This window comes from Liolophura sinensis, chromosome 4, assembly GCF_032854445.1.
Source record: "Liolophura sinensis isolate JHLJ2023 chromosome 4, CUHK_Ljap_v2, whole genome shotgun sequence".
Taxonomy (NCBI): domain Eukaryota; kingdom Metazoa; phylum Mollusca; class Polyplacophora; order Chitonida; family Chitonidae; genus Liolophura; species Liolophura sinensis.
Genome location: NC_088298.1, coordinates 5,506,816 through 5,516,797, shown reverse-complemented (window position 1 = coordinate 5,516,797; position 9,982 = coordinate 5,506,816).

Below are 9,982 nucleotides of genomic sequence, written 5' to 3'. Positions count from 1 at the left end.
GTGAAGCAGCTCTAGATGAAGGAGGTGGAAATCCGTTTTGCAACAAGTAGGCATTCTAAGGACTCTTTCTTCGTATTATCACTGAAAAATTGTTAACTATGGCGATAAATCCCAAGCGCTCATTCGCTTACTTGAACGTTGTTTTTGGAATTTGCCTTGTGGTTATTGTCTCGGGACGTCCATCTTGGTTGACGGCTGGAGTACGAACGTCTCTTTTAACGTTTAAATTTTAAAAGGCAATGGAGGGTGATAGTGGAGTTTTAATCCAGATCATCGACGGCAGTGTGCAAATGGTCACATGTAACTGGTGAAATACGGGTTCTTGTCAGTTTACCTCTGTTAGGGTATATTCTGACTGTTAAATGCTTAAATAGTGGACACCTTCACATCCCCGAGCACCGTGTTTCAACAAAGTTAGGTAAAAATGGGGTGATATTAATTGCAATTTTTTAGGCGTCACAGATCTAGAATTACTCAAAATGCCCTAAAAATGAGACCTTGACAGGTTGTGTGCAGAAATTTAACTTATACTGACGCGAAGATTTGCGCGGTTGTATTTTGTGCTGACATCATATCTGTTGACGTCTGGTCCAGGGGTGTTCTGTGGTGTTTCCTCCTTCGCAGACTTTATGACAAGAGGGATAGTTTCAATTTAGAAACTGTAAATTATCCTTACTTGGACAGCAATATACCGAAGGGTCTTGTAAATGGCGTGTAAATATCTCGTATTGTTGCGTTTGTTAGATCCTGTGTTATGTGACGATTTCAGTCAAGGTCACAAGTTATTAGTGTAAAGACGAGTGTGCCAAGGTTATTCCACCAAGCGCTTTCACTCCAAGTTTTTTACGTTTTACAATGAGTATTATTCTCTTGTAAGTAAATATTGACAGAGCGTTCAGAATCTCTGGCGCAGTTCAACCCCAAACTGTGATGTAAAGCGAGGGACAGCAAGCACTGAATTCTATACCGGTGACGTCATCGGTCTTTCACGACATTGCTGAGATTATTAGTTCTAATTTAGGGCTTAGTTACTACTAGTAAGTGGTTAAGGCATTGAACAAGAAATGTGTAGATTCTTCCGCCATATGGGTGGAAGACAAGTGCAAGCAAACTGTTAATATTTGAAGATGTTTAGCGTTTGATTTTTTAGCGTAAATTCATCACTTATAAGTTTAGTCTGCTGATTATGTGATAATATTGCGCGTTGATTTGTATCAGGTTGTCTATCTGCCGTAATATGGCAGGCTGGCAAGGGGCCAAAAATACCCATAACATCGATTTAACTCACATTCCGTTCTTTAAATAAGCGCTAAGACTGGCAAGCGCTGGCTTTGGTCAATCCATACAAACAAACTCTGAACGCGCTTGATTTATATTTGAGAACCCTTGAGTGAAGGGTGGTATTGCCCGTAACGGGTTTACATGCTTGCTCACTGGACTGATGCGTTCTACTTTATTCAATACACTCCTTACGTAAAGCTGAATGCACAAAAATGGCTCACGCTAAAAACAGAACTTTCAACCATGTAATTTAGATCCCAACTTGGTAGTCTATTGCTTATTTCTGCTTTTTCGAAGACGTTTAATTGGCATTCTGGTTGCATAACATTTACTGAACGAGAACAAAGTTTGGGCCTGACCAACCAGAGCTCTGTTAAAAATAGCCTCATGCGTGACATCACCGCTGTACAACTTGGGTTTACCGTTAATTTTGAAAAACAGACATCAGGACTTTTCACCTTTTCACTCCGTGCTCGTTACTGTTGAGTACTTCCGATTAAGGCTTTCCAACGATATTTTTCACAGCCCTGCAACGTACAACACAATTGCGCATGCGCCGCTAACTGTTCTACCTTTACTTCAATTACTGCCACCACTAACTACCCACGGGCAGAAAGTCTACATACCATGATTGCAACGGGAATGACAGGCAACTGTTTTTTTTTTATTAGAATGAACAATGGTGGGAGATTCCTCATAGCGTATGTCCCGCTTGGTTTACGTCATGGTCACCACTTTTTGACAAGGCAAGGAAAGAAGTTCAGTGTGACCATTTGCCAGCTATCACTCTGTCGTCGCAGTTCTGGTCTTACTCTCTACGCTGTAGGTGTTTAATTACATTGTATTCCTGTATAAACCAGGATTCTACTAAGCCTCCTCCAGCCCTGGTCCCTTTGTATAGTTTTAATGTAATTACATGTTAAATGTGATGACAACACAGCATTAGGAGTAATTCTGGACAAGTGACGTCTAATAGATTGCAGTTAACATCACTACATTTTTTTTACCTAGTTCTGTTAAAGACACGGTGGTAGGGGGCATGTAAACTGCTACTTTTTATGCATTTACACGTACAGTTAAAACAAAACCCTGACCGTGATAAACTGACAGGAGGCTGTTTTTCACCGGTGACGTGTGATCATTTGCCAGCTATCACACTGTCGTCGTTGTTCTGATCTTACTCTCTTTAAGTCTTTCATTATAAAGTCCATTTACATGGGCGACCAGTTATACACTGTTAATTCGATTGCAAGATTTACACTCCACTGACACAGTAAATTCAAGTGTGGAAACTACAGTTGATTGTACAGTATACGTACCATCATTTGTGGTTCACGCAACACAAAGAAATCTAGGTAAAACTGTCTTAAGTTGCCGAGAGGCTGTATTTCACCGGTTACGTGTGACCATTTGCCAGCGATCACACTGTTGTCCCTGCTCTGTGTTTTTCTCTCTTATGCTGTGCGCCTTAATTATATTATGTAATGGGAAGCAATAAAGTATGAATCCCGATGTACGTAAGTTTTTTTTACAAACATATGCAGATTTTCACACAAAAGAAGCGTGATTTGAAGCTTGTGACATTTTGCACACTTACTGATTTACCAAAGGTGGCGGTGCCCAGAGCAGATTGGTTAGTGTCCTGTCCATTAGGTTGACTGCAAGCAAACCCCTTCACAAGAGTTGAGTGCTGACACTATTTACTGACCAGCCAATCTGCAGTCCATTGTGTTTAAATAGATGGTATTCCCAGTGGCGATTCTGGAGAAAATAAAATTCCATTACAATTCAGACCAAGGAAAAAGGGGCAACTGGACGAAGATAGTGCTTGCTGTTCTCCGCATGCCTTCATCGTAGTCGGTGTCACATTGCGCAGTTATACTGAAGCAGTACTACAACTAACGCAAAGCACTAGTGTAATAACTCTACAAGAATTAGTTCGCAACATCAATAAAGCAGGCCAGGAGAGACTATTAGTACAGGTTCATCAACAAATTTCGGTGACCTTATTAAACGTTAAAACTTAATTTAATGCCCACGCACCAGTGAAACGTTTCCTAAATGAACGCTTGAGACTTGTAAAATCACCTTTAGTCACTGAAAGTAGTGCCATGCTCTACTTTCAAGATGGCCGCAACTGACACCCGTGTCTATTCTGATTAAAACAAGCACAACTGTCCTTAATGCTCGATGGTGCGAATGTTTACAAGGTTGTATGTGTGACGGAAATGGTTCCAGTCAGACTTCACGTCCCATTCCGTGGCCACCAGGGGGCGTTCTGATGACAGCTGACATATTTCATTAGTGTGCCATCAGCGCTATTGTCAGGTATGTGCGGGAAGTTGCGAGCGGCAATGTCAGTTATATACGGGAAGTTGCAAGCCGTAATGTCAACTATGTGCTGGAAGCTGAAAGCGGTAATGTCAGCTATGTACGGGAAGTTGCAAGCAGTAATGTCTGCTATGTATGGGAAATTGCGAGCGGCAATGTCAGCTATGTGCGGGAAGTTGCGAGCGGCAATGTCAGCTATGTGCGGGAAGTTGCAATCAGTAATGTCAACTATGTGCGGGAAGTTGAAAGCGGTAATGTCAGCTATGTACGGGAAGTTGCAAGCAGTAATGTCTGCTTTGTACGGCAAGTTGCGAGCGGCAATGTCAGGTATGTGCGGGAAGTTGCGAGCGGCAATGTCAGTTATGTACGGGAAGTTGCAATCAGTAATGTCAACTATGTGCAGGAAGTTGAAAGCGGTAATGTTAGCTATGTACGGGAAGTTGCAATCAGTAATGTCAACTATGTGCTGGAAGTTGAAAGCGGTAATGTGAGCTATGTACGGGAAGTTGCAATCAGTAATGTCAACTATGTGCGGGAAGTTGAAAGCGGTAATGTCAGCTATGTACGGGAAGTTGCGAGCAGTAATGTCTGCTATGTACGGGAAGTTACAAGTGACATTGTGAGGTATGTACGGGAAGTTGCAAGGGCAATGTCATCTATGTTCGTGAAGTTAAAAGCCGTAATGTCATCTATGCACAATCCTTGTGCTGTTTAATCGATCGTAACAGTTGATCGTCCGTAAAATGTTTACACACTAAAATTAATATCGCCAGTATATATGTTTTCAACACAAGCCTTCGCCAGTATCAGTTCAATATATTACTTTATCAGTACAGTTCACATGGCAAACTTTCGAAGCGAAAATCAGAAGGAAGGTTGTTTTTCGAGACCTGGCGAACTTTGATGTTGATGCATCTTTCGCATAGATTGTGATTTTCTAAGTCCACATGTGACTTTCGTACGCTGTAGATGTCCGGAATGCACAATTTGTATTATTAAAGCGAATAATTAAATAAAGCATACTTGCTTGATTTATGACCACTGCTAAGAATGACGGATCTAATTCCCGTTACAATAAATAACTAGCCGTATGTTTTAAGTCATAAATGATTTAATTGCTCCTGATGGTATAGGCTAACAGCTGCATTGTCTGGCCTAGGATGGTTAGTGTTATAATGCGAGGATTCGTTAGAAAAATCCTGCAGATTTTACTGAAAAATACACTAGTTTTTAGACGAGTAGTTAGATTGTATCTCATCCACATGCACCAGATATATAAAGAACAGTCGTTGACGAGCTGACGAAGAGTTTGGAAGTATAACATACCTTCCGTTTGTTTTATCAGTCTAACGGAATCCAGCGCCAAAACTTGTAAAGCGGTTATAAAATATTATAGACCCCAAATAACTATGAAAATTTATAGCGAAACAGTTTGTTGGTAATCTTTTTATTGTCAAATAAACAAAAAGATGGACAACAATTTATACCAAAGCTTTTTCTTGGTAATCATTTTATTCTCAAATAACCAAAAAGATGGAGAAGTGGTGATCCACCCTTTGCGTGCTACTCAAGATGTTTCCGGTTGATTCTTCTGCGGCTTTTAAGTTGGTCAAGTTGTCGAATGCGTTGGAGAGAGTTTATCCCGTGGACTGTGGTTTTGAAGTTGGCCAGGATGTCGAATACGTTAGAAAGAGTTTATCCCGTGGACTACGGTTTTTAAATTGGCCAGGATGTCGAATGTGTTGGAGAGAGTTTTTTTTCGTGTACTGCGGTTTTCTATATCTTTAAGTGAAAAAACGTTCTTTACACCAAATAAATACATATATAAAATAAATAAATGTATTTTTATCAGTAGTCTAATTGGGAGTCTCAACAATAGATGACTTAATATTGATTCAAACAGAGGAATGAAATGCCTGAAAGAATGAATGCTTAGGGTTTTACGTCGTACTTAACAATTATTTAGTCATATGACGACGATGAGACATTAGGTGTGTGTGTACATATGTTGTGTCTTCTTGTGGCAGGGTGAGTCCATGGCGCCAAAGTGCTGCCGCCAATAAAGTGCCATCTTGAAGACACCAAACATGACACCCCACATTATACTGACACCGGGCCAAGCAGTCATGTTTCCTTGCTCTCACCGCTCAGCGCTGAGCGCCAAGCGAGGCATCAACAATTAAAATTTGTAAAGTCTTTGGTATGACCCTAGAGAGGAATGGCGTTAAACAAACATCAGTCAAATAAATAAATTAAAGTGAGGAAGATATCAACAAGATCCATCTTCCATGGTTTATGTATAGCAAAGCTTGAACCAAAAAACCCGTCTCACCATGAAAAGGCATAACACAGAAAATGGTGACAATTCTGTGGTTTGTCGACAGATGAACCTGTTTTCCTTTCATAATATAAAACACATTCCGGTTTCATTGTCAATTTGTGTGTTATAGGTGTCCAAGCTGTTTTGAGTGTATAGATTATCACCGTGCTTATTTAGTGTATTTAGTCCTTGCGTAATTAAGAACCTATGGCTGGTTGTGGGTTTCCCCGAGGCTCTGCCAGTTTTCTCCCACATAATGCTGGTCTACGTCGTAAAGCGAATTCTCGAGTACAGCGTAAAACACCAATAAAATAAATAAATAAGTAAATTATTAAGTAATCGGATGAATTTGAAATAGATATATAAATAAAAATAAAAAAACCAATGGATTACAACAGTACGGTTGAAGTATTATATAAGACTTTGATTTTAATAGTAATCCCTTGACGCACGAGGAACAGACGGTTTATTTTGTAGCTATTCGCCGCAGCACGGCTTACATTTTAAATCAATTCACGCTCCATCACTCCTCGCAGACATCAAAAAAAAACGTGGACGGCTGACCGTACATATCATCGATTAGTTGAAGCCATGACAGATTTGTCGCAGGTATAAGGCATTAAGGTTCCACGCTGCTGACGATCTCTCAACCCTCGGTACATACGCACTTACCCATAGCACCGGCCTATCCCTTGTGTCCTTGTAGGGCGTCAGCTCTTAATCTTCTTTCAGAGTCCTATCCGGATCAGTACACGGTTAAACTTTTAGTGCCAACCCCTATCATGGCGCTCGACACGCAAACAAGAAAAATGGAGGACAACACTAGATTGTAAGGAAGATTTATCGTTCGCGCCGCAGGCACAAATAACGGTAATTCGAGAGCTGGATTTGGACTTAACAGTAATTAGACTAACGATAAATCATGAAGTAGCCCTGCAACCCGGCCTGGGACAAGAAAATGTTCCCTTGACCTAGATTCAATCAGGTCACTTTATGACAAACCAATCTATTTAGATAATAAGCAATTTGTCTTATAAAATATGTGTACCCTTAGTCATTTCTGTCTTTTCTCGGGAAGACTGATATATCAGAATTATATCCGACTTCATTTTTAAGAGAGCGCGTTATCTCTGAAAAATGATCTCTGATACAACAATAATCATAACTAAACGGGCCCTGTGAATTATTAATGGCGTTGCAATTTTACTCGCGCCTACAGGTTTTACTCGCATAGACACTGAGGTGACAATATTGAATGAATAACATGGGAGTTAATACAAGACTATTTTAAAAGAACATAAAATCAATTCCCGTTTTGTTGACGTTCACAATTTTTTTTAAATATCATGTTGTCAAACGTACCATACGTTCTGATTATTATTAGCATAGTTCTCCCAATCTAGTCCATTATTCTTCCCCTTCGATGAAGAGATAGGATATGTAAGGTCTCTATCAGATTGCAGTATTTTTGTAACAACATTGCGCCTGTTACAAACTATCTGAAAATTATACAGCAAACACGTGAATTTATAAACCCTAACATCGTGAAGTATCAACACTTTTACATCTTCATCAACTTTTACACAAAATCGTGTTTACTACTATGTAAACAATTCATGTGTACTATAATAAACACATATCCTTGTTTATTAATTGCAATCATCGTTAGGGAATATATCGAGAAGATATAATTTACAACACTGATAAATTAAGATCTGCGAAAATACTGGCTCGAGTGAGACTAGAGCCCACTCTTTTAATTGCTAAAAATATTTTTTATGAATTAACACCAGGATGCGTTTATTAACTATAAAAGAAATGTGTTTATAAATGAAACACCTATATTAAGTGTGTATACATGTAATTTGAACGCCATGATAAGCATATTATAGCAGATATGAGTAAGAGTATGTATACCTGATTCCCAAGATTGTTAATCAATGGCGATCACACATTGCACACAGGTAAATTCTACTCTCAGCTGATAATTTACGTAATTGCTTTCTTGATCACAGAGGTGATTAATAAGCTATGAGTCCGAGCTTATAAGTTAGCTATCTGCTGTTAGACACCTAATAACTAGTTACGCGTTCCTTTGAAGTTCTGATTGAATGAAATTTTGATCATTACCTACTGGCTTTATATCATTAAGCCAGGCATGTTTCATCTACATAGTTCTCCATGTTTTTACCTTCTTTCGCTTTCACTGCTTCCGAGGCCTTTGTTACAATAAACGCTCGCCTTCGCTTTCACTGCTTTTGAGACCGTTGTGACACTGCGCGCTCGACGAGTTTGTGGTCAGTTGTGCATTCGCCGAAAATCACTTCTGGTTTCACGGTAATTTGACAAAGGTGGGTAGTTTGTGCCGAGGCGCTACCGTTTTTTTTTTTTTTTTGTTTTGTTTTGTTTGTTTTTTTTGTTTTTTTTTTGTCAGCCATAAAACTGAAGGGCATTGTATAAGTGAAAATAAATGAAATAGATAAGTAAATTAAAAAAAAAAACAAAATTTGGAGACGAAAAACAGCCATCGTTTTATTGCCTATAAAATAAAAGAGTTCTGTGGATGAATTCGATGATGAAAATGCCCAACTATTATGTCAAATAAATAAACGAATGAATATATCTGGGTTATCTCGCTGGCTGATTTATCCAAAGCGTCCTCAGTCGGCCTATGACCATTGGAGTTTGAGCTAACAGTATTAATGTATACAATACTAGCAAAATTGTTGTCTGCTGAAACCAGTACTGCAATATACTTATAAAGTATTTCACTTGAATGGCAATTAGGTAACTCTGTCTGGGCGTAAAACAAACTAAACTTTTGTTTTGATTCGTTCTGACCCAGGAACTCCTCACCAATGAGGTGGCTACCTCATTCATATCCACCTCATCCTGGTTTCCTCCACAGTTTCCTACGTGGATGGTCGTGGTTTTCCACCAGGCTATGCCCGGTTTTCTCTCCGGTCTTACGTGGGAAGGCCTTCTGGTTGTGGGTTTCCCCCAGGCTATGCCCGGTTTCCTCTCGGGTCTTACGTGGGAAGTCCTCCTGGCAATCTGTGGATGGTCATGGGTTTCCCCCAGGCTATGCCCGGTTTCCTCTCAGGTCTTACGTGGGAAGTCCTGCTGGCAATCTGTGGATGATTGTGGGTTTCTCCCAGGCTATGCCCGGTTTCCTCTCCGGTCTTCCGTGGTAAGGCCTCCTTGCAATCTGTGGATGGTCATGGGTTTCCCCCAGGCTATGCCCGGTTTCCTCTCCGGTCTTACGTGGGAAGTCCTGCTGGCAATCTGTGGATGGTCGTGGGTTTCCTCCAGGCTATGCCCGGTTTCCTCTCCGGTTTTCCGTGGGAAGGCCTCATGGTAAGATGTGGATGGTCATGGGTTTCCCCCAGGCTATGCCTGGTTTCCTCTCCGGTCTTACGTGGGAAGGCCTCCTGGCAATCTGTGGATGGTCATGGGTTTCCCCCAGGCTATGCCCGGTTTCCTCCCCGGTCTTACGTGGGAAGTCCTGCTGGCAATCTGCGGATGATCGTGGGTTTCCCTCAGGCTATGCCCGGTTTCCTCCTCCAATTACACTGGCCGTCGTCGTATAAGTGAAATATTCTTGAGCACGAAGTCAAACACCGATCAAATAAATAAATAAATCACGTAAATAAACATATGTAGTCAGATATGTGCTAGTGTAGACGCACTAACTAGTTAATCTATTGATACACGCTGTAAATTAAGATATTTTTCGTTTATTCAGGTGTTATCGAAGATAATGGCTATAATTTATTACGATAAAGTTAGAGTATTAGTGTAATTGACGGTCTTAGTTTTGCTCTATCAACAACATGGTTTGTTTCAAGGAAATAACCAACAAGAAGTTACACCTTTTGGTTAGTGCACGACACATTAGAAGTCACGTGAACGTACAGCTAGTTGACCGCCTTCCTCGACTGTTCATGTTTAAAGACAAGTAATAAACAGTATGTGACAGTGTTTTAATGTCATTGTATGTTAAATGTGATGACAACACAGCATTTTGAGTAATTCTTGATAGATAACAAT